The 23,879-nt window shown below is 43.0% G+C and overlaps 1 protein-coding gene and 1 long non-coding RNA gene across 3 annotated transcripts in view; both read left to right on the top strand.

Moving 5' to 3' along the window:
* SEMA4G (semaphorin 4G) overlaps positions 1–23,879 on the top strand; it is a 662,424-nt gene that overhangs the window by 216,902 nt on the left and 421,643 nt on the right. The window lies entirely within an intron of this gene.
* On the top strand, positions 5,043–23,349 carry LOC144753504 (uncharacterized). Its single transcript, XR_013594392.1, has 4 exons — positions 5,043–7,538; positions 19,608–20,121; positions 20,262–20,840; positions 23,086–23,349. It is a non-coding gene; the product is annotated as an uncharacterized LOC144753504 (long non-coding RNA).

Here is a 23,879-nt window from a genome sequence, read left to right as displayed (position 1 = left end):
TTTCCCTGGGAGGTTTTCCCTTTGGTTGCGAGCAGAGTGTGATTAAAGGGCAATACCTGAGCTGGTTACTGTTATTTACCACTGGGAGTCAGGTCCTCAGGTAAGACTTCGCTGCAATTGGATAACCAAATTACCTGCTTTTATATTTTTCTTAACATGTTAACCAATAATATATGGTGTGGGATTTACAGAAAGATACTATGAAATAAGGGGTATAAGCCTCAGGCGTGTTCAAAGCTTGCCATAAGAGAACATCCATGCACACAAAAAAGAGAAAGTAAAAACAAGAATGAAACCATGGCAAATTGTTTCATTCCATAAATCTCTGTAGGATGACGGATTGGGGGATATAAAACACCAAGTGACACCTTTAGCACACTTGATTTTATGATCGTAGCTGGGTGGAGAGGTCATGATTTACTCCAGGAATTGGTAGTAGGTTTGTTACTCATATACTGTATATCCATTTGTGATGGAAAATCTCCTTCACGAAGGGCATTATTTGCCCAAAATGCACTGGGGATGGGCAAACGATACCAAACAATTGTATCAAGGCTTAGAAATCAAAATGATAACTACCATAAATGAAGTTATAATGATTGGATGTGCATAATGGAATGCAAGGTACAGTTCAATCAGCCGAACCTTGGGGACATTTATAATAATGAATATTAATATCTGAACCATGGACAACCAGCTCACATCAATGACCTCCTGCACAGATTCCCTCGCTAAAACCTCCAACAATGCCTCTCTTCTCAATTTAGCCCCTGTCTCACATACATTTCCTTTGTTTTAATGCGCTGGATGGGGTTGGCTGTACTGATAGGAATGTATATCTACACAAATGAACCCTTTTTAGCATTATTAGTTATAGGTAATGAAAGATTGGGGGGGGGGAACATTACATCCTAACTTGAATTATGTAGCTTGCATGCAGCTCTTTGATGACAGCTGATAGGTCACTGTGCTATACTAGAAGTGTAACATGTCAACTGCTGTAAGAGTTCTGTGACAAAAGCAGTAATCCACTGAGCTATCCACATAATATACAGTTCTGTGATCTGCATGGTAAGCGTTTTTTGCAGCAGGCAAATTAACCCTCTAAGCTACTTTATAATGAGTCAAACTGCCACTACAAAATACTCTGATCTCTCTCCAGCAGGAATATTAATCCCAAGATTTATGTTGACATTTTATTGCTGCCTTGAAACTGCTGGAAGCACAAGGAACTCTGCAGCAGTTGTTTCTAAACACAGCGCCCCCTTTCCCGAGGCCAGTGGCAGGTGCGACTGCACCTGTCGCACCACCCTAAAGCCAGCCCTGTTTTGAATTTTCAGGTGTTAAAGCCACTGTAGCATCCATTGGGCCGAGTGCTTCCCATTTATAACAGGGCAACTGTGTTATGTTCATAACCGTAAATACTAGAAAGATGGCGCCAAACCCAGGCTGACCAATCTGACTCACCACCACACTATCCCTCTTATGTTGGAAAAGTATGAACCTCACAAGGTCAGGAAAGAGTTTGTGAAGGTTTACCTTGATGCAGGCGCACCGCACTCACAGTCTCCAGCTGATCCTTGAAGTGCCTTTAAAATAAAGGCATTCAGTTCAGTTTTGTTCAGCTGATCTGAGTTGTTCTCGTGGCTCCAGGGCAGCTAAGCTCCTTCAGACAATCTCCTTGTAGGAGTCAGCTGCGGGAGAAGATAAAAACACTGGCATGTAGGCCTAAATCGATTTTGCCTAGGGGTGCAGACTTTAGAACCTGCACCCCTTACCCCGCCGCCCCCTCCCCTCCCACGGTGGAGGTTTATTTTGCGCATCCAAAGCCAGCACTGGCTGCTTTTTGAAACCATAAAAACATGTCGCATCTCCGGCGATGTTACACATCCCCTGGGAGACGTGCATGATTCGGGTAGAGCTCATCTTGAAATGTGCACTTTGTGATTCAGATTATCGGGTCCATGGATTGCAGTATTATGGCTTGTGACTTTTTGTCATATTAAATCATTCTAAAAAGAAATGTTATTCTTGCATGACTGCAGTTGATGTCTAGTTGTCTGTATAGTCACAGAGCTGCATCTTTTGAGCAGAGAACCATGACAGATCATCATTCTGCCAGGAGATGCTTGGTATATTTACCCTCTGTGAGCATCACTGGGTGACAGTGTATTCAAGCTAGGACCTGTTTTGAGAAAGATGTAATTAATTTTGAATGTCGGATGCAGGAATATATCATGTGCTGTGCCATTATATATTTGTAACCCACTGGATATTTAACACTGGTACATAATGCACCATGATCCGTGTAGAGTTTTTAGACACTTTGCAAAATGTACAACTCGGTTCCTTTCACGCAAACAGATTTGTGCATTGGCATAGAGTGCATTGGCATGGAGTATAGTGGCGTAGAGTACAGTGGTGCAAAGCAGAATAGAGTGGAGTAGGTGCAATGACATAGAGTGCAATGTGTAGAGTGGCATAGCGTGCAGTGGCATAGAGTAGAGTGCTGCAGACTAGAGTATAGTGACATAGAGTGCAATGCCATAGAGTGCATTGGTTTTGAGTGAGCTGGTGTTGTGCGCACTGGTCTAGAGTGCGTTGGTTAAGAGTAGAGTGGTGTAGAGCACAGTGGCATAAAGTAGAGTAGTGCAGAGCTGTGTAGAGTGGTATTGAGTGGAGCAGTGTTGATTGCAGTGGCGGTGAGTGAAGTGGCGTAGAGTGGGGAAGAGTGGCGTAGCCTGAAGTGGCATATAGTGCAGTGGCATGGAGTAGATTGCTTCAGAGTAGAATGAAGTGGGGTAGAGTGGAGTGGTGCAGGGTAGAGTGCAGTAGCGCAGTAGCATAGAGTAATGGCATAGAGTGCACTGGTGCAGAGTGGAGTGGTACAGAGTAGAGTGCACTTGCATACAGTGAAGTGGTATAGTTTGCAGAGTAGATGGTGTAGAGTAGAGAAGTGCAGAGAAGAGTGGAGAGGCCTAGATCCGAGGGGCGTGGAGTGCAGTGGCAAAGGGTGCAGTGGTGCAAAGAAGAGCGAGGTAAAGTGTATTGGCATATGGAAGAGGGATGCAGAGCATAGAGGTGTAGAGTGAAGAGGCCTAGAGTGCAGTGGCCCACAGTAAATTAGAATGGTGTAGAGTGGATTGACGCATATTGCAGTGGCATAGAGTGCATTGGTGTAGAGTGCAGTATAGTGGTGTAAAATAGAGTACAGTGACCTAGTGTGCAGAGGAGAGTGGTACAGAGTAGAGTCATGTATAGTTCAGTGACAGAGAGTGCAGTGTTGCAAAGTAGAGTGCAGTGGTGTGGAGAAGAGTGGCATATAGTGCATGGGTGTCTGGTGCAGTGCTGTAGAGTAGAGCAGTACAGAATAAAGTGGTGTAGAGAGCAGTGGTGTAGAGAAATGTGGTGCAGAGTAGAATACAGTGGTGTAGGGTTCAGGGAAATAGAGTGCAATGGCGTACAGTACAATGGCGTACAGAGCAGTAGTGTAGAGGGCTATGGCGTACAGTTTAGTGGTATATAGTGTTGCAGAGTAGTATATAGTGGTGTACATTGGAGTGGTAGATTGGCATAGAGTGCAGTGGCATTGAGTGCATTGGTTTTGCGTAAAGTGGTGAAGAGTGCATTGGTGTAGAGTGCAGCGCTATAGGGTGCAGCAGTGTAGAATAGAGTTGTGCAGAGTGCAGTGGAGTAGAGTGGTTGAGTGGTTTAGAGTGTAGTGGCTTAAGGTAGATTGCAGTGGCATAGAGTGGAGTGCTATAGAGTGGAATGTCGCAGAGTGGAATAGAGTGGTGCAGAGGGCAGGGGCCTAGAGTAGATTGTTTCAGAGTAGAGTGCAGTGGCATAGAGTAAAGTGTCTTAAAGTGGATTGGTATGGAGTGCAGTGGCGTAGAGGGGAGCGATGCTGAGTGGAGTGTAGTGGTGTACTGTGCATTGGCTTAGAGTGCCATATAGTGGCATAGAGTAGAGCACAGTAGCATAGATTGCAGTGGTGCTGAGTAGAGTGGCGTAGAGTGTAGTTGTGTAGAGTGTAGTGGTTTAGAGTGTAATACAGTGACTGTAGTGGCATAAAGTGTATTGGCATAGAGTGGCTTATTTATAACAACCTAAGGTCGCATAGAAAGGTCTGACCTTTCTATGCGACCTTAGATTGTTATAAATAATTATAAAAACCACAGAGTGAAGTAAAACTCGCACCAAGGTCGCCTTTTGAATTTCGTTTTGAACTCTGATTCATTAATATTGTGTTCATGTATATTGTGTAAATAGTAGTGTTTTTTTCTAAATGAGTGCATGGGATTTTGAATGGTATGATTGGGAATGGTGAGAGTCGCTTACTGAAGTAATGTTGTATATTTGTGATGTAAAGAAATAATATTGTAATCTGTGTCTTTCTTGTGGAAGTGCCAACTAAAAAATGTAAAATGTCTTCACTTGAGTAGAAAAGAGTGGCTTAGAGTGCAGTGATGTAGAGTATAATGGTGTAGAGTGCAATGTCATAGCATGTTGCAGAGTTGAGTACATTGGCATAGAGTGCAGAGTAAATTGGTGTAGAATGGAGTGGTTAGAGTATAGTGCAGTGGCCTAGAGCAGAGTACTGCACAGTAGAATAGAGTAGCGCAGAGTGGAGTGGTGCAGCATAGATTGCAGTGGCATAGAGTGCAGTGGCATAGAGTAGAGTGTAGAGGTGCTGAGTGTAGTGGCGCTTAGTGTAGTGGTATTGAGTATATTGAGAGTAGAGTGAAGTGGCGCAGAGTGGAGTGGTGCACAGTAGAGTGCTGTGGTACAGGGTCGAGCGCAATGGCATAGAGTGCAATGGCATAGAGTACAGTGGTGCACAGTAGATTAGAGTGGTGTAGAGTGCATTGGCATAGTACACTGTCATAGAGTGGAGTGGTACAGATTAGAGTGCATTGCCATAGAGTGCAGTGGTACAGAGTAGAGTAGACAGGCGTAGAGTGACGTGGCAAAGAGTGGAGTGATACAGAGTAGAGTACAGTGGCATGTAGTGGTGCAGAGTGGAGTGGTGGAAAAGTGGAGTGGGGTAAAATAGACTATGCATGGTATGGTAGCGTACTGCCATTACAGACAATACATCTTCAAATGAAATTACCATTACACTTGCACAGGCATACAGTTTTACTAATAAAAGAATACAGTGCACAACAATAATGTGTGGAAATGTCATCACCAAGTGTATTGATTTGTTTTGATTGTATTAAAATATTTGTTTCCACCACACTTCACAGTCTTCCTCTGGCACAACCTTAGTAGCCAGTATCACACAAATCCTCTCACTTTGAAGTCAGAGAAGGCAAAGGAAACACCAACCTCCATGGAAGACAAAACCTGAAATTTGACCTCTGTCTTTGAATGCACAGAAAATGTGACAAGATAAGAACAAGATTTAAAGGCCTGAGTACAGATATCGAGCATTTCTGCAAAATATACAGTAAGTAAGCCTTGGGCCGAGGGAGGGACAAACTCAAGCTGGACAGCCATAAACGAATAAAGCCAGCAAAAAGAAAACAAGCAAATGTGAGTTACAAACCACAAAGCCAATGGTAAGCAATGGGCGGAATGCACTTCCAGGGAAGCTTTGAAAATGTCCCCAAGATTTTGTTAGCAAACCAGACTTCGACCTAAAAATGGCTGCCTCGTTTCGAGTAGGACCCAGGATAAGGCCTAGCTGTGTGATCTTCTGCAAGTCACTTCACCTCCCAGCACCTCAGTTACCCAGCAATGGTTGACCAGCTTCAGATTGACAGCACTTTACTGCAGGCCCAGTGGTTGTTTTTTTCCAACTTCGTGTTATTACAATTACTATTGTCCTGTTCCAGTGAGCGAGGGATATTTTTCCAAGTAAATTGCACAGTCAGCGTGTGTTATTATCTGAGCTTCAATCTTATGTCCCGCCAAGACCAAACGTCCACAAAGCATCTTTTATTCACGCACAAGGTATTTTTTTCACGTTTAAGTCTTTGAAGTAAAAAAGTATAGAGGCAACAACAAGGACCGCTGCAGGTTCAGGCACCACCTTTCTGTCTTTTTCCAGAACGGTGACTGCCCGTGTAGAGGCAGTATTTTAAAGAGACGGTGAGATAGATGAAGGACGGGTGTAAATATCCCCAGAGCGTGAGGCATGGAGTAGCCTGCAATTCAAGGCGGCACAGACTCGGCACAGCTTCAAAAGAATGTATCCACGCGCTGCCATTTACCGCTCCGATAAAGGGGTCCTCTCTGGGTTTCTTGGCGCCCAGATGGCTGCAAGTGCTTTTCTGTCAGTGCTCCCTATAGTTTAAGGTAAGGGGAAACTCGTGCACTGTCGTTTTGCACGCTACGCTTTGCACTAATGGAGGGCTCCTGAGTAAAACACTTGTTATTTGTGATATCCTTTAAAAAAATATATGAATATGTAAAAATCCTTCTGAAATGTTCTTGGTACCTTTCCATATTTAAAATGCATGCCTTATAGGTGTGCATTCTAGGTGTGCATTCTAGGTGTGCATAAGATGATTTACCAGCACTCATAGGAATTTAGCTGTAGGCTCTAATGTATTTATTTATTTTATTTATAAAGTTGTTGCCATCCTGCATTTAGCAGTCTGTCGACACAGATCGCATGATGTGCCGCTCAGTGCTCGGCCGGTGAAACCTACGTGGGCACCTTTGGTAATTAGTGGGAACGCTTAGTGCTCTGTGACTCGCTTATGACCCCCGCAATTTTGTAAATACAAGTGGAGGAGGCTAAAGTGTCATCTCTCCGATCATATTGAAACAGTGGTATAATGCAGCACAGGGGGGTCCAATCCATACGGGGGCCTTCAACCTAAGGCTTGTGAATATTTGTGGCCTATGGGCGTCTCAGGGGCACCTCACCACAGTCCGCAGGGGGCCATCTCATCCTTTTGTTTAACGTCACTGTGCTGAAGTAATCCGATGATGCCACCCTGAAGTATTCCGAGCAAGAATTCCTCGGCCTGACCTCTAGAAGTCACCCTTGATTAAGTACGTGCATGGGGCGCATTATTTAAATGGGGTGGCAGTAAAATAATCCTCAAAACCAACCTAGAATGGGTCAGGATTACTTTGGTGGAAATATTTGATGATCGTTTACTACTGCTGGACGATTCCATCAGACTGTGAAGACGGGTGTGCCATACTCCTTGAAGATTCTGTTACAACTGTGGACTGTTCCACTTGATTCCATCACAACTTGAGGATGAGTGGGTATGTTTCCAAATGATACCACTACAGCTTGAGGGTGGGCAGAGCAGCTAAGGCATGTAGAAAAGTCATCACCCCCAAGTCAGTCCCAGTGAGTAAACTGGTGCTCGCCCTGAACAGGGCCCAGCCGCCATTGATGCCGCTGCCAAAGCAGAGACAACAGTCCAATCCAATCAAGTGCCACTCATGTTACAAGGATTTCATTAAATCAAAATGAATATCGGCTATGCGTTGATTTCCATACATCTTCATTTTAAACATCTTGAAAAACGCATGCATCTGTAAGTATTTAATTGAAAACGAAAGTTGTAGTGTAGCTCCTATTTTCCCAATAGGCTCTGCGCATTGGAATAGTACCTACAGCAGTAAAGGCCTAGGCCAGACGTTAACTAGGTCTACTACTGTCGATACTAGACTTAATTTTTGGGTTTGCAAGCTAAGCTCAGAGTTCGCTAGAAACTTTCTCGAATGTTCAAGGCAGGATTAACTTCCCTGATTAGACAAGAAGGGATTTAGTTTCTGACAACCATAGAACATGACAACTTTGCTCTCCCCTAATCAAGAGTCAATCTCAAGAGTCGTGTGAGCACAAGGCAATTATTTTACTCAGTCAGTACGTGCATTCTTAGTCTCATCAGAATGTAGAGAAAAGGAAGAGACGGGCGTGTTCAATAAAAGATGTTATTTATTGATCAGTCTCTTTTCTCGTACAAGAGAAATGGATCGATATTATTGCGATACTTATAGTTAAGTAAAGTGCATACATTAGAAGCAATAGTATAAAATAATACTGTAAAAACATTGATATGGTTTCTGAGCCATATGATGTTTAAAATGATTAAAATATATTTACATACACATATACATTTGACTAAACGTACTCAACTGGTGTTTCTAAATACGCCTACCCCGTGTACCTGACCTAAGTCTAATACGTGGGCGGGAATAGAAAGTTACAGTTTAAGTTAAGTTTGTTTTTGCCAAGTGAATAACTAAAGAATTCTCTAGGAGGGGTTATTCAGTTCTGTACCTGGAATTTAGGATGAATGAGGAATGGTATCTCTTTCTCTGCTCTCGATATTCCAGGCTGCCTGCGAGGGCTGCCCAGAAGCGCCGGTGCTGGGTCTCTCGGCTTGAGATAGCAGCGCGTCTCTCAGCGCGTCAGGAAGGCGGGGCTGCTGCCTGCGGGGTCTGCTTCGGCTCTCTGCTTCGGCAAGTATGGCTGCTCCGTCTTGTCACCACGCGTGTGTTTGCATAGGGCAAGGTCGGCAATATTTATACCTTAAAGGTGCCGGGATTGACGTAAGGATGGACATAGGTACGTCAATAAAGATGTCATACGACTTGCTCGTTAGCACATTCTTTACTAAAGTTCTCTGTGAAATCAAAACAATGGCCGCACGGATTATCCAGGTTGTCATAGGTTTGATTTGTTATGAGAACGTCGTATGCCTTATCAGGGGCTGGAGGAATATCGCTTGTCTAATTAGATCTCAAGCGTTATGACCTAATCAGATAACACGTTCCTGTGCCGTAGTGTGACTGCGTCAGATAACGGTATCTGCATCATGGGGGATTTCTTGCCTCATGGGCTGACTGTTAGTTAACTAGCTAGTAAGTTTAACCAGAATAGGGTCAGGAATAGGGGGATCGATTCAGAACCTATAGAAATACACGACACCCACTCCACGCTAACTATGGTCATATCTACTAATCTATGCATAGTATAACATAGTACAACATACTATAGAGTATAGTGTATACCTTACCACCCCAAAATACATAAATGCATTTTGAAATTTTCAAATATACTGGAAAATTGCAGTCATATATATTGTATGCACTTAAGCTATGAATTAAATGCAAAAGTAAACACGCATTGTTATGCATTATTGCTTGTTGGTATATGAGAAATACACATGAAATGGCTCTTAATATGGCTATACAGAAAAAAAGTCGAAACCATTTCATCACATAAAATATATTGTGAACATACCAGTGGGCAGCTAAAGTCTATATAAAGTCTATAAAGTATCTAAAAAAATAGAAATCTTAGTTCTCTAGGAATAGTTTCTTACTTTAAGCAGAAGATCAGTGTCCCGGGAAAAAATATATAGAAAAATATTTTAGGGGCTTGCTGAAAAAAGTTGCTGTCCGTGAACTGGATTGTAATTGTTCATGTGACTTTATTTTTAAAGTTGAAGGCCGAATTCAGGGAACGCCGTGTGCGAGTTTACTCAAAAGTCTCTATTTCTGTTCCGGAGAGAACATCATATCATTCAGGCTTTCGAAAAAACTGTCAACAGCTTCATGGGAAAGTTCCTCTAAGTCGGAAATAGGGGTAACCATGCATTCGTGCGCATGATTGTCTCCATTGACATTCTGATTTGCATTGCTGACAGAAGGTCGTACCTGTTCGATGCTGCTTTCATCTTGAACTTCACTACTCTTCAATCGCAGTGGTGAAGATTCCAGGAATGCCGTCATCAGAATCGGCAGCCTTTGAGGGCAGCACAGTGCGTGAACCTTGGTAGGAACCAACAGTGTATCTGCATCCACCGGCGCATCCGATTGTAGCGTCAGACAGGTGTCTAACACGCATTCTTCTCCGCATAGCAGACACCTTATACAGGTAAAACACACCTTTGCCACATTGGTCGAAATGATAGAAACCAAGTCATGTTTAGGTCTCTAAGCCGGGAGAGTCCCAGGATTTTTGATATCCGGTCCCGGTATCCAATGGCTAGGATCGTATCTTCCATTGTCGTGAGATTTTGTTCTGTGACATGGGTTGCCATAACGAAAAATAAGGACCAGGAATAGGATTCCTGCAATTAGTCCTAGGATCAGGGGAAGTCCGCCAAAAATCGAATGGACGAAATCTGGAAAGATACCCAGTATGGCTTTGAATGGTGTTAATGCCATCGAAAATACTGTCTTAAATACCTTTGAGACCCCAGTGGTATCAGAAATATTTAAGATTTCGCTCAGGATTTCCGCGAAATGTACGGGGGAATTGGTTGATAATAATGTATGTATCTCTGCAGTCGTCCTTGCGACTTGTAGATCATACGTTTCTTTAGATGACGTGAGCCTTGTAGGCGTCTGAAGAAGCACTGTTTTCATTCTGCTTAAAGTGTCTATTCGAATAGAAGTAATTTTCAGACCGGGCCATGCCCTTGCCTCCCTGTCTGGAAAGGAGCTGGGGAACAAAGAACGTCCACAGCACTTGACCTTCGCCGTCGTAGTGACGAGATAAGGAGTCCCGGGCATAAGACTACAGCATCTGCGGTCTACAATAAGAATGTAACTCCCATTATAGAGTCTTTGAAAGAATGGTTCTATTTCAGTTGCAGGTGCGCCTTGCTGGTGACATGAAAGGTTGTATGAATTCCCTTCACAGGCTCCGTGCAAACTAATACCGTTACACAGAAGCGTGCCGCTTAGTGACATAGCACAATTGTTGCCACTAAGAAACACTTTCTGTCCTTTGTTACTGACACATGCATGTGAATAGGGCAGGTTCCAAGTTGTTTTCAGGTACCCCTTTCCCAATTTCTCGTACATGCCAGCCTGTATATATTTTTGGCAGTATTGAAACCTGAAGGTTGAGATTGGAATATTTATGATTCCGTGTATTATCCATTCACTGACAGGTCGTTCTGACATTGTCATTGGTAATCTTTCTAGTTTTTCAATGCTCAAGATTGTATAATCAGCACCCTTCTGCGCCATACCGATTTGTCTATCAGTAAGGTTAAAGATTTGGAATAGTGACGTAGTGTTGATTAAACGCCAAGGCACGTAGCCTGAACGCAGATTTTGTAACGTCCAGCCAAGCTGTACAATAGAACGCAATTGTGACTGACCATGTTGTAATAACAGTAAGTCTTGCGATAATATATCGATTGCTGAAGACACAATGCTGTCCAATGAAAAAATTCTGGAGGACAGAGTCATTAACCCATTGTCCACTACAGAAAGTGATTTTTCCAAATTAATACGGTCAATTTCCCGTATTCTTTCTGCTGTCTCAATTTGAGTAACCTTCCAGGCCTCATTGTATGCTGCATATACAGAGGCTGCTATGAAACGCTTTTGACACTGTTTGCGTGGTCCCAGTATGAAATCACGCAAGTCAGCACCATCAGTAAGTAAAGTTAGGTGTTGCTTAATTTCAGGCAGTGTGGAAGTTTGTAGCCATTGAAGGCATAATTTGCCCACACTGTAGGTTGTTATTATCCCTGGGTGATGTCTTTGGGGATATCTAGGGTCTGGCCTGTTCATTTTGAAACCCTGTGTTTTATTCAGGAATCTATCTTGACAGTTATTTGTATCTGTGGGCCAGATCAACCATTGTTTCCAATCAGGATGTGTTCTGTTTTGGTTAAGTATATGGTTTATGTCTATATCAGAGTTATTGCTAAACATTGTTGGCTTTGGAATAGACAGGTTATTTAAATCTTTGATTTTCGCTAGGCCAAGACAGGTGGTTTGTTGAACGGTGTCATTTAAAAATATCATTTGTTCTGGGATCATGCAGGCTCTAAACAAAGCTTCTAAACCCTGTACTTGCCATTCTTTTGTACCCCAAACACTTTTCAAATCAACATTTTTGTCCCAATAATCAAATCCAAAGGTATTCATTTTTTCAAAGAAAGAATCTGAATATATCAATTTTGTGTTGGTTATCATGGTTCTCATCCCTGTCTTGTTTGACAATTTGTAATAAAATGTTTCAGCATTAGTTATGTTAAAACCTGAAAAATATGAATATTTGTCATAAACGGTTCTAGAGCTCCCTTTTAGAGGTGTAGCACAATGTTCCCATTGATTATAACTTAAAACATTTCTAGGTTGTGCAGATTTATGCACGAAATGGTTACCATAATGGTTATAGCAGTACATGCTGTCATAATTTGTAGAACCCTGCAAATAATCATGTTTTGTAAATTTAGCAGACATTACTAAGTCAGACATCATATTGTTAATACTTTCAAAGTCCCAATCATCAGCAAATGAGTTTGGTTTTGCAAAGTCACTCAAAGAGATCTTAATTTGGTGTGGATATTTCAGGATCTCGACCGGACCATAAATTTCATAGTCAGTGTTGTCCCAGGCTACCCCACCAGGTATTGGAATTGCTGTGAAGTTGGCTGAAGAAAGTTCTGAAGAAAGTTCTCGTTTCTCGACGTGTGAAGATGTGTGTGGTTTGAGGACCAAGTTGATGTTCTGACTTGCTGTGTCCATTTTAGCATATTTTCCCTCAATGAAGCGTCCCAAGGTAAATACCATGATGAGCCAAAGTATGAGGATAAATGCACCAAAACCCACCCAAAATTCAATCCATGGAGAAATCAGATATGTTTCTTTTAGTTGTTTCAAAAGTTCCTTCGCTTTGTCTTTAAAGGATTTTGATGATGGCTGTGTCTTTTGTTCGCTGAAACCGTCGGAGGAATCATCGAAGTTGATGAAGTAACCAGATGCAGTTCTGTCAATTGTTCCAATTGGTTCAGGATTTTTGTTTCTTGCATTTTCACTTGGTACTTCTGTATAGATTGGTGTGTCTCTGCTAAATGTCTTTATTTGGGTTTTCAGAGGTCTTAGTTCTATTGCATTGTTGCATAGTCCTTGTTGTTCTTCTGTAGGCGTTTCGAATGTGATGAGCCTCTTTGTTAGGACCTCTGTACTGGTAGCAAACCTTGGTGTTCTGCTACTTATTGGGAGTCCACTTGGCCTACCGTTGGTTATCGGCCACATGTTGTGGTTTTACCAGGTCGATGGATACAACTCGGTTCTCCTTTTTTCCAGCAAGTGGCGGTAGTACAACTGATCTTGTCCCGTTGACAGACAATACAGGAACTGCTTTTCTGTAAGAAGGCCCAAATTCCTTCTTTACCGCGATCTTCTCCCTGACTAGATCCCCGACTTTTGGAATCCAGACAGGTCTTGCTGGGACAGGTGGTGATTCTTCAGTGGTTGTTGGCTGTTCTTTCAACTGTATGTTGCTCAGGTCTTTTCTTGTTTTGTTTAAGTCCTGCAAAATAGCCAAACGGTCTTTGACATCAAAGCTTTTTTCTGTTACCACTGAAGTCTGACTATCAAGGTCAGAGATCAACATCCTAGTTCCGAATAATAATTCGTACGGACTGAATCCCTTCAGAGAATTTCTTGGCAAGTTATTTAGACTACGTTGGACACGTATTAGATGTTTGACCCACCCAGCTCCCGAACCTAATATCCTTTCTATTATAGATTGCTTTCTGTCTTGGTTTTTTCTTTACACCATCCCATACCCTCAGGAAGGAAGTGAGAAGATTCCCGCTGGGCTGTGCTCATTTGGCCATTCTTTCCCTCCCCCAGGCTGGATTGCCTGAGAAAAAGAAAAAATTGGTCGAACGTAGCATGCTCTTAGCGTATATGCCATTTAGACTCGCAAATCTTGTATAACAGTCTGGACGTCAGCCGAGTGCTGTGGATCTACATTATAAGTGGGAACTAGCCTGTATATGTTAATCACAAGCCATTCTTTTTACTGGTAATATTATCTGCCTTGATACGACGAGGTATTAAACTGCTTCTCTCCCCACTGCGATCTCTGTTGCAGTTTGGGCAGTTTTTTACAAACATGGTGTAGTGCAGGCTCATGCCTGGCCACCAGTACCGTGATTGTAATTCTTCCAGAGAATCTTTTAATTTAAGGTGTCTGAGACCCTCGCCCATGTGTGCGTCTGCGATTAACAAGTTTCTCCTGTCCATGTTTGGAATCACTCTATCCCCCACTCCAGGGATTCGAGCAAAAGGAATGGAGTTTGCATCTATGATGTATGTGTAATTGAGTGGATAGTTGATCGGTAACGCCGAGCAGTCGCCTTTTGATGACGTTTTTACTGCCAGCAATGTTTCGCCGTCAATGTATTTTAATGTACGCTTTTTCCGATCTACGGGAGCCGGTTTACTGGCTACCGCTGTGGCTGTTTCAGCCAATGAATTCCCTACAACGTGAACGCCATCACGCTGGTGACTCAGTGAGTGTGTCACGTGAGTCTTTGGTAGTTCTTTTTTCAAAAGAGCTACCTGTTCCCAGAGCAGTCTCTGCTTTATTGGTGCATCCGTGTCATCTTTGTAATCGTTCTGAATCCAGGTCTGCAAATCCTTGTTATATGCTTTGACGCAGAAATATGAATCTGACACTATAAGTGTCGGGAATTCGCGATCCGCATTATCTAGCGCCATTTTCAAAGCTAATATTTCAGTTTGTAGTTCTGAATTAGTTTATACTTTGTTAATAGAGGTCTTAGTTTACCTCCGTGCCACACTTCTTTTGTAATCTCACATGTGGGATTGTATGCATGTTCTCCCCAAACGGAGGGTTGAGCATGTCCGTCTGTATAGATCACACAGGCGTAGTGTCGTAGAGGCATAATGTCGATTGGCAGAGGATACGTTTTTTCATATTTTAGATTTTTTAATTCTTCTAGTTCTGGATCAAAGAAGTAATATACTTTGTCCGTTGTGATTGAATTTACCCATTGTAACCATTCTGGATCCAATGTTGTTGTTGGTAAATTACACGGTGTTGTTAATGCCTCAAAGGCTGATTCTGCTGTTCTGACTGTGATATGTCTACCGTCAGCTATGTCTTTTTCTCTAGCTATTGCGGTTTGAACTGCTTGAACAATTTTTCCTTTGTTTTTGAATCTCTGTTCAGCTTTTGTGTACAAATGTGATTTGAATGCAATTGGTACCTTATCTCCCTCATTAGAGGTTAGGTATGTGAATCCGCATCTCCCTGGGATGACTCGGATCACAAGGTTGCGTGTATTATCACGGGTTTCTAATTTTGTTTTAATTAGCATGTCTGTTTGTAAGGATCTCAAAATTTCTGTGTGTGCTTGAGTCCAACTGGATTTTTTAAAGTCTGGTTTAATTAGATCATAAAGGGGTTTGACCCTTTCTGCGTAATTTGCAATATATGTTCTTCCGAAATTTAGGAAGCCTAGAATTGACTGTAGGTTTTTTAGTGTTTTAGGAGCTTGGATTACGGCACATTTCTCTAGGAAATTGTCTGCCAGGCTTTTGCCTTCACTTGATAACACATATCCTAAGAATAGGACCGTCAGATGGGCAATTCTGGACTTTTTGAAGTTGAATTTGTAACCCTCTGCAGCGAAACCAAGTATTATGGTGTTCACTCTTTTCAAGTGAGTCTCCAAGTCATCATCTGTTAAGTAAATGTCATCGACATAAGATAATGCTTCATCATCATATAGTTGTAGTAATTCTGTTACTCTCGCTGAGAATACCCCCGGGCTGTTCTTGTACCCCTGGGCTAACCGACAGAATTGTTTTTGAGTGCCATTTACTGAGAATGCAGTTAAATATCTGCTCTCTGGTGCTATGTTTTGACAAAAGAATCCGTTGGAGATGTCCAAGGTTGTTTTGTATTTTTTGCGCACTATGTTATTCATTAGTGCAGCACTGTGTGAGTTTTGCACTGCAAAAGTTTTGCAACATGTGTTAAGGTGTCGGTAATCCAAAACTAGACGGTACGAATTGTCTGGTTTGGAGACCGGAAACAAAGGATTGTTCATTTGTGAGGTGCAAGTTTCAATCACCCCCTGGTATTCTAGCTGATCTAGTATTTCATTTACTTGTTTTTTAGCTTCTTGCTTAATTGGGTACTGCCTTTGTGCAGTTGGTTGTGATTTTAACTGGATTTTGTGAGGAGGAGAATCCTCATCCCATCCTACATGATTTTTATATAAAGCAGGTGCTAAGGCCACTGCCCACTTTCTAGCAAGTGTGTATTTTTTATGAATCGGTATTTGATTCGAGAAGGCAGGCATAATTACTTCTTCGCCATGAGGGCACTCCCTGACAAACTCTGGTGGCCAGTCTTTTTCAGCTAGAAGTATGTCATAGCCTTTGGATAGGTTATCCCAAAATAGTCCCCTTATTTTCCTAGTCTTATCTCCCTCTATACGTAATGTTATCTCGTATATTTTGTGGGGCTTGCTAACTCTGGTATCTGCAGTTTCCACTTGAAGGTATTCATTCGTGTCCACTGTCTCCAGATGATCCATAAGGACTTTGCGAGCTATGCTCACCTCTGCTGCGCTGTCTAGCATTGTCTGAGCCCATTCTCCGTTTTTCAGTTGTGTCCTCAGTATTCTCGGCATTGTTAACTACCTTGATACTGGCTACCTTCTTTTTTGGAAATTGTGATTTCTTTTTCAGTTGAGCAGGTTCCTTGTCTTTGGACTTGGCGTGCTCTTCTGATCGTCCTCTTCTTTCCGATTTCTGCGAGGAATTCTGAAAAGATTGAGAGGGACGTGTATCAATGTCTTGATATCTATCAGGTTTTTTAATATTATCCCTATTTCTAAGGTTATATCTATTCCCAGAGGGGTCACTCTGAGGTGACCTTTGTCTCGGGTTTGGAGATTTCTCTCTTCGCCTAGGAGACCTTCCTCTGGACTGGAATTTCTTTTCTTTGGGATTGGATTGTTTGTTCCCATCCCAGTTCTTTTTTGGTGAATTATTATTATTATTAAAAAACATTTTTTCTGGACTTGTAGTCAGTTGCGGTTTTACTGGTATTCCACCTAGACTATCTCTGCCTAGTTCTTCATAGGATTTTTCTATGATTCTGGCAATTTCAGCTGGTTGGTCTGCTATATCTGTCTCTTTTAACCTCTGGCGGATCGCCACGTTTGCTGCTTCACCTTTATGTTGGCTAGTAATATAGCCGAGACCTGCTTGAAGTCTTTTAGTAATTTCATACCAAGAGTTAAAGCAGGTTCTGGACCGTATTCATCTTGAATTTGTTTAAGCACATCTGGTATTACCGAAATGGATGGAACACCGTGTGTTTTTGTATAGATGGAAGCAAAGACTGTACCCCAAGTGTCACAGTCCTCAATGTGTGGTGCGATTCCCATTGGGAGACATATAGTCAGAATCCTGTGTTTTTCCAGCGGGGTGGTGTCAGGAAACACCGCCTCTATTTGGGTAATTTTCTGTGCCAACCAGAATGGTATCTGTTCCCGTTTAGCTGGAACTTTACCTAGGCAGGATTGGATGTTCTGTGGTGTAATTTTATTTGTGTTCCCCTGGTGAGGGGTCAGCTGTGGAAGTTTAATCGCTGGCTGAATTGTTGAAGTCCGCATTACATACTGAACTAATTGTCTGTGAATTTTTAGTAGTTGTTTTAGCTGTATTAACAGCTCTGCTGCAGGCATTCTTTCGATGTCTGGATGTGGTGTGTATCCGGCTAAGACCGGCCACGTTGCTCCTGGTCTTCCTAAAGGACCGAGCCTTGTAATGTGATTATTATGTTTTAGGGCGCCATCAAATAAGAGCAAATGCTCTTGGAATTTGAGTGGTACTTCCACCTCCTCGAAAGGAGTGTACTCATTAGGAGGTTCCTCTACTTTGTAATAGTGGAAGTACTTTGTTACAGCGTTTGCTGCTGGAAAATGTATCCATGTATAGTATACCTCTGTCTGCCGATATTCGTGTGCCTCGATTACGAATATGACTGTGCCACCTCTAGGTGTCAGTCCATTTTCTATAAGTTTTAAGGTTATAGATCTTCTTTTGGTGACCGGAATGAGTATTATATCCGCGTCTGCTGCTTGCATGGTAGCATCAGCATCTGCTATTTCAGTAGCTAATCTAATTGCCTCTCTTTCTCCATCACTGTCTCCCATTTTACTGACAGGATGGTATTATTTTTATTTGCAGATCAGGTTTTTTATGGAAACAGAGATTAGATGCACAATATTCTGGAACTGTTTTATCCTTCAACGTTGACTAGACCAAAAACCATACATAGGAGTTCCCTCCTGCGAGGTTTTGGAGGATATAATAACCTTTCACCCACTCCAGACGTCTTTGGAGTATTTGGAAAAAGGGGTCTGAGTGAGAAAGCACGACTGAGTTACTCTAAATGTCTTACGTTAGTTTTATCGCCCTTCCCAAACACGTTGGGCGCCATGTAGTGTAGCTCCCATTTTCCCAATAGGCTCTGCGCATTGGAATAGTACCTACAGCAGTAAAGGCCTAGGCCAGACGTTAACTAGGTCTACTACTGTCGATACTAGACTTAATTTTTGGGTTTGCCAGCTAAGCTCAGAGTTCGCTAGAAACTTTCTCGAATGTTCAAGGAAGGATTAACTTCCCTGATTAGACAAGAAGGGATTTAGTTTCTGACAACCATAGAACATGACAACTTTGCTCTCCCCTAATCAAGAGTCAATCTCAAGAGTCGTGTGAGCACAAGGCAATTATTTTACTCAGTCAGTACGTGCATTCTTAGTCTCATCAGAATGTAGAGAAAAGGAAGAGACGGGCGTGTTCAATAAAAGATGTTATTTATTGATCAGTCTCTTTTCTCGTACAAGAGAAATGGATCGATATTATTGCGATACTTATAGTTAAGTAAAGTGCATACATTAGAAGCAATAGTATAAAATAATACTGTAAAAACATTGATATGGTTTCTGAGCCATATGATGTTTAAAATGATTAAAATATATTTACATACACATATACATTTGAGTAAACGTGTTCAACTGGTGTTTCTAAATACGCCTACCCCGTGTACCTGACCTAAGTCTAATACGTGGGCGGGAATAGAAAGTTACAGTTTAAGTTAAGTTTGTTTTTGCCAAGTGAATAACTAAAGAATTCTCTAGGAGGGGTTATTCAGTTCTGTACCTGGAATTTAGGATGAATGAGGAATGGTATCTCTTTCTCTGCTCTCGATATTCCAGGCTGCCTGCGAGGGCTGCCCAGAAGCGCCGGTGCTGGGTCTCTCGGCTTGAGATAGCAGCGCGTCTCTCAGCGCGTCAGGAAGGCGGGGCTGCTGCCTGCGGGGTCTGCTTCGGCTCTCTGCTTCGGCAAGTATGGCTGCTCCGTCTTGTCACCACGCGTGTGTTTGCATAGGGCAAGGTCGGCAATATTTATACCTTAAAGGTGCCGGGATTGACGTAAGGATGGACATAGGTACGTCAATAAAGATGTCATACGACTTGCTCGTTAGCACATTCTTTACTAAAGTTCTCTGTGAAATCAAAACAATGGCCGCACGGATTATCCAGGTTGTCATAGGTTTGATTTGTTATGAGAACGTCGTATGCCTTATCAGGGGCTGGAGGAATATCGCTTGTCTAATTAGATCTCAAGCGTTATGACCTAATCAGATAACACGTTCCTGTGCCGTAGTGTGACTGCGTCAGATAACGGTATCTGCATCATGGGGGATTTCTTGCCTCATGGGCTGACTGTTAGTTAACTAGCTAGTAAGTTTAACCAGAATAGGGTCAGGAATAGGGGGATCGATTCAGAACCTATAGAAATACACGACAAAGTGAACCTAAAAAAATTGACCCCCCTGAGCCAGGTGAGCAGTTCCAAAAGAGAGCTGCTGTTGTGTTTGTGGGATCAACGTAGATGTTGGGCCACACACTCAGACCCCTAAGCAGCAGAGAGACGCGTAGAACAATGTGCCGAAGTAAAGTCCCACGATGTGGCCAAGTGTCCGGCCCACGGCTGTACGGGAGCATGTGTAGGCAGGCTAAGAATGGACACGGAGTTGGATGGCTGCGCAGCTCTATCCAAGAGTGCAGCATTACTTGAACTGTGAGAGAAAGACTGTAGAGGTCTGTAACCATCCATACATCCATACCCGCTGCAGGACAGAGAGTCCATGCTCATCTGAACCATCAGGTACTGATACTCAGATCTGAAAGTGTAATATGGATCATTCTAGAACCAAGCTCCATCTTCTACCCAATTTTCAGCGATAATGAGGGATGGACAGAAAAATTGGGCGTGAGTGAAACTGAGAATACACATCATTTTCATGAAAAATTCACTTTGCATGTCGGCTGCTTGAGAATTTCAGATGAGGAATGCCCTCATGTGAAAATCTTTTGTATTTTCCAATGTATCCGTTTCTAAAGTATCACAGGGGACACTGCTGTTGCAGCGTGCGCTGCTGTAGAACACGTCCACTTTCACAGTTGCAAGACTTTTCTGTTCGAACCAATTGTACAGCAAAAATTACCCAAAAACAAAAATAAGCAGGAGAAAACAAAAATGATGCAAAATACTTAAGACCCATTATTTACTTGCAATTACTCTAGTGTAGTAAAGATTTCATTTGACTCAACTACAGGAAACCTCTGTCCGAGATGGACAACCTTAGAAGGAATTGTACCTTTTGTATCAGAAGATCTATGTCAGTATCATAGTTACTAATCACTGCTGAAAATAAATAGGACGTTCAGAAGCCACTGTTTATAGCTACTTTTATAATGTAACGTATTTTGTTCAAAATAAGCCGTAGGGTACTCTTCCGTTTGGCCCTTTGCGCCGTCTTTGCACAGCATTATGTTTTTCAGGTATACCCAACCGATAAGAACATACAAAGAGATTGTTTTTTGTTCAAATCTGAGTCGAGCATCTTCTAAAAACACTGGGCATTCAGCTGCTGAACTTGAGAAAATCCCAGCTGACCAGTTGCAAATGGTTTCCACTGTGTACAGTTGTACTAAGAATTTCCATTGTATGTGCCACATAGAAAATGTTACGGTGTCCTAGTTTTTATTTATTTATTTTATTTTCCAGAGTTTTATATAGCGCTGGCTAGACCCGGAGGTATCAGAGCGCTTTACATGTGCATCAGATCATAGTTACAGGTTACATCATAACAAAGGTTACATAGTTCTTAGAGCATGGCCACATAGTTACTGGTAAGGTCGAGATAAACAATAAGCACAAATAAGTAAGGGGAAAAGCAGGCAAGGTGAGATATTCAGGTGAGGGGGGGTTGGAGCAGGGGAAGTAGACAGATAAAGAAGGTGGGAAAGAGGAGGGTAGGGTGAGAGACACAGCATGGGAAGAGGAGGGGAAGGGTGACGGGTACACAAACCGGAAGACGAGTCAAGGCAAACGTCCAAAGTCCAGTAAGTTGTGATCCCAGGGGAAGTGGTATCACTACCCTATCTCTGTTGCGAGAGGCTCCCTTTGCGCCGGTGACTCTCTCAGAGAGGTCTCTGAGACTCCAAGGCCTACATTTTGGATCCTTCCCCAGAAAGGGGAGAGGGAGTGCTTTGGCAAGGGGTGCCATACCATACCTCAAGTGTGAGTGGCTCCCTTGGCTCAGTGGACTCACTCAGCGGGTTCGCTGAGACTCCAGAGTATAAGTATTGGATCTTTCCCCAACAAGGGGAGAAGGAGTGCTTAGTCAAAGGGCACAAAGGACAGGGGGTGGGCAGAGTAGCAGGCAAGGGGAGAGAATTCGGGGGAGAGGGGATAGGAGCTAGGGACAAGACAATGAGGAGAGACAAAAAAAAGTCTGTCTAAAGACCGACTGGGTAGGTGACGACCAAGGAGGGAATCCACGGCCCATCTCCCCTACAGCTAAACTAAGTAGCTCCATCGGGCATCAGACAAAATTGTTCAGTCTCAATACATTGAGAGAGGAGGGAAGGAGAATTGAGAGAGGAGGGAAGGAGAGACAAAAATAGAGGGCGGGTGCGGTAGGAGACTGCCGGAGAGACGAAAGGAAGTGCAACAATGTGGTTCAACAATATATAGGAAAAGATCAAACAAGTAAACGTTATATCAAACAGTCAGCAATACATTGGGGGAGGAGAGAGAGGAGCGAGAAAGTAGTGGGGGGGAGGGGAGGAGGGAAAGTGAGGTTGGCTAGACCCAAAGGTATCAGAGCACTATACATGAGGATCAACAATGTATCAGACAAGATCAACAATTACACAATGCATCAAAAATAATAGGCAACACATTAGGAGAGGAGAGAAAGGAGAGAGTAAAGCATTGGAGGTCGCGGGGCGGTGGGAAAGGGAGGAAAAGGAGAAAAGACAAGGAGAGACAAGAGGAAGTCTGTCTAAAGACTGGGTAGGTGACGACCAAGGAGGGAATCCACGGTCCATCTCCCCTATAGCTAAGCCATGTAGCTCCATCGGGCATCAGACAAAATAGTTCAGTCTCAATACTTAGAGAGAGGAGGGAAGGAGAGACATAAATGGAGGGAGGATGTGGGAAGAGACGACAGGAGAGATGCAAGGAAGTCTGGCTAAAGACCGACTGGGTAGGTGACGTCCAAGGTGGGAAATCCCCGACCTGTCTCCCCTATAGCTAAACTCGGTAGCTCCATCGGGCATCAGAACAAAATAGCTAGATCTCAATTGACGAGGGAAAAGTCGTAGATAAACAGGGTGGGGGCCAGGACAGGTGAGGGGAGAGGTCATTAGCAGGAAAGTGGAGAAGAGTAGAGCGGGGAGGGGTAGCGGACGGACGGGCCACACAGGCGCACACGGGTAGATGGAGGATCGCCATAAATCAGGAGGATGAAGAGGGCAGGTCAAATGAACAGGGCTAAGCGAATTACAGTTGCGGGAGTCCAACCGGGGAAATGGGTAGTAGAGCCCCCGGAAAACGCTGCTAGTTCGGTGTAAGATTCCATTTTTTTTTTTTTTTTTTTTTCTCAGGCGCCCTCTTGAAAATGATCACGCAGCTAACAGGCAATGAACAGCGCCCCCAGTAGAGTTACTCGATTTTCATTTTCCTCACATGTCCGCCATTTTAAAGTCAGATATTGAACTGCGATGAGGAAACAGATAATTTGAGCAGTCCCACTCTAAAAAGATCCTAACAGATTGCCAGGCTTAACAGATTGCCAGGCTGCAATATCCAAATTTGAACACGCTCTCATCTCACATTAAACAGCACGCTTAGACTCGAGAGATGATTTTCGTCATATACACATAGCCGCCATTTTGGGGTCATGCTGAAGTATAAAAAAAAAAAGTATGTGAATAGTGAATGCAAAACACCAACTAAAACCAATAAATAGAGTTTGTCAGCATAACTCTGTTCTCAGATGCAAGTACAATGACCTGGAATGTTCTCCATGCCAATTCAAGTATATCCATAACCTGTATACCAGCAACTGGATCCACCGGAAGTGAGCGATTTGTGGCACCAGGGGTTGTGTGTGGATGCATGAGGTTTAACATTCAGCTCAGGGTCTCACTTCCGCACAGTGAATGCTAGAGGGGATCTTATGGGATCATAGACTGCATCCTCCTTGCTCTTTTGTGCTCTGGCTCAAATAGTCCTCATAAAAAAAAGAATCTGGTGACCACCACCTGCAGTAATTGGCACAAATTCAGCTCTGATACTCTTCCTCCGCTGTCTCTTTTCTACGGCTTGCTCCATGAATGTTTTTTCACTATTGTACCCCTAGTTTGTAGCAGTGTTCAGTTACTCTACATCTGGGAATGTTTTTTAGAAGTCTCCTACATGCAAACAAAGACAATTAAGAACATTGCTTTATAGTACTTCTAGAGAAGCAAGGACACATTATGGGGCCATGTAGACCTTGGCAGACTATCCACCAGATTGCTAGGTAGGTGTAAGTCATGGCACCCACCTCCTTGGCATTGGGCTTGCTCTGCTGTTTTGAGATCCTTGCCTGCTCGGCTGGCATCTTTGTGCTGTGAAGGGAGCACTGTGGCAGCAGAACCCTTTACAGCACTCTAGCATTGCCAAGTGGGCACCATCTTTAAAATCACTGCTCAGCTAATGTTTTTGTTGAGAGAATACAAGCTCCT

The sequence above is a fragment of the Lissotriton helveticus genome, chromosome 5_1 (assembly GCF_964261635.1).
Source record: "Lissotriton helveticus chromosome 5_1, aLisHel1.1, whole genome shotgun sequence".
NCBI classification, from domain to species: Eukaryota; Metazoa; Chordata; class Amphibia; order Caudata; family Salamandridae; genus Lissotriton; species Lissotriton helveticus.
The sequence above is the reverse complement of the archived record's forward strand: the minus strand, read 5'-3'. Positions and strand labels throughout refer to the sequence as shown.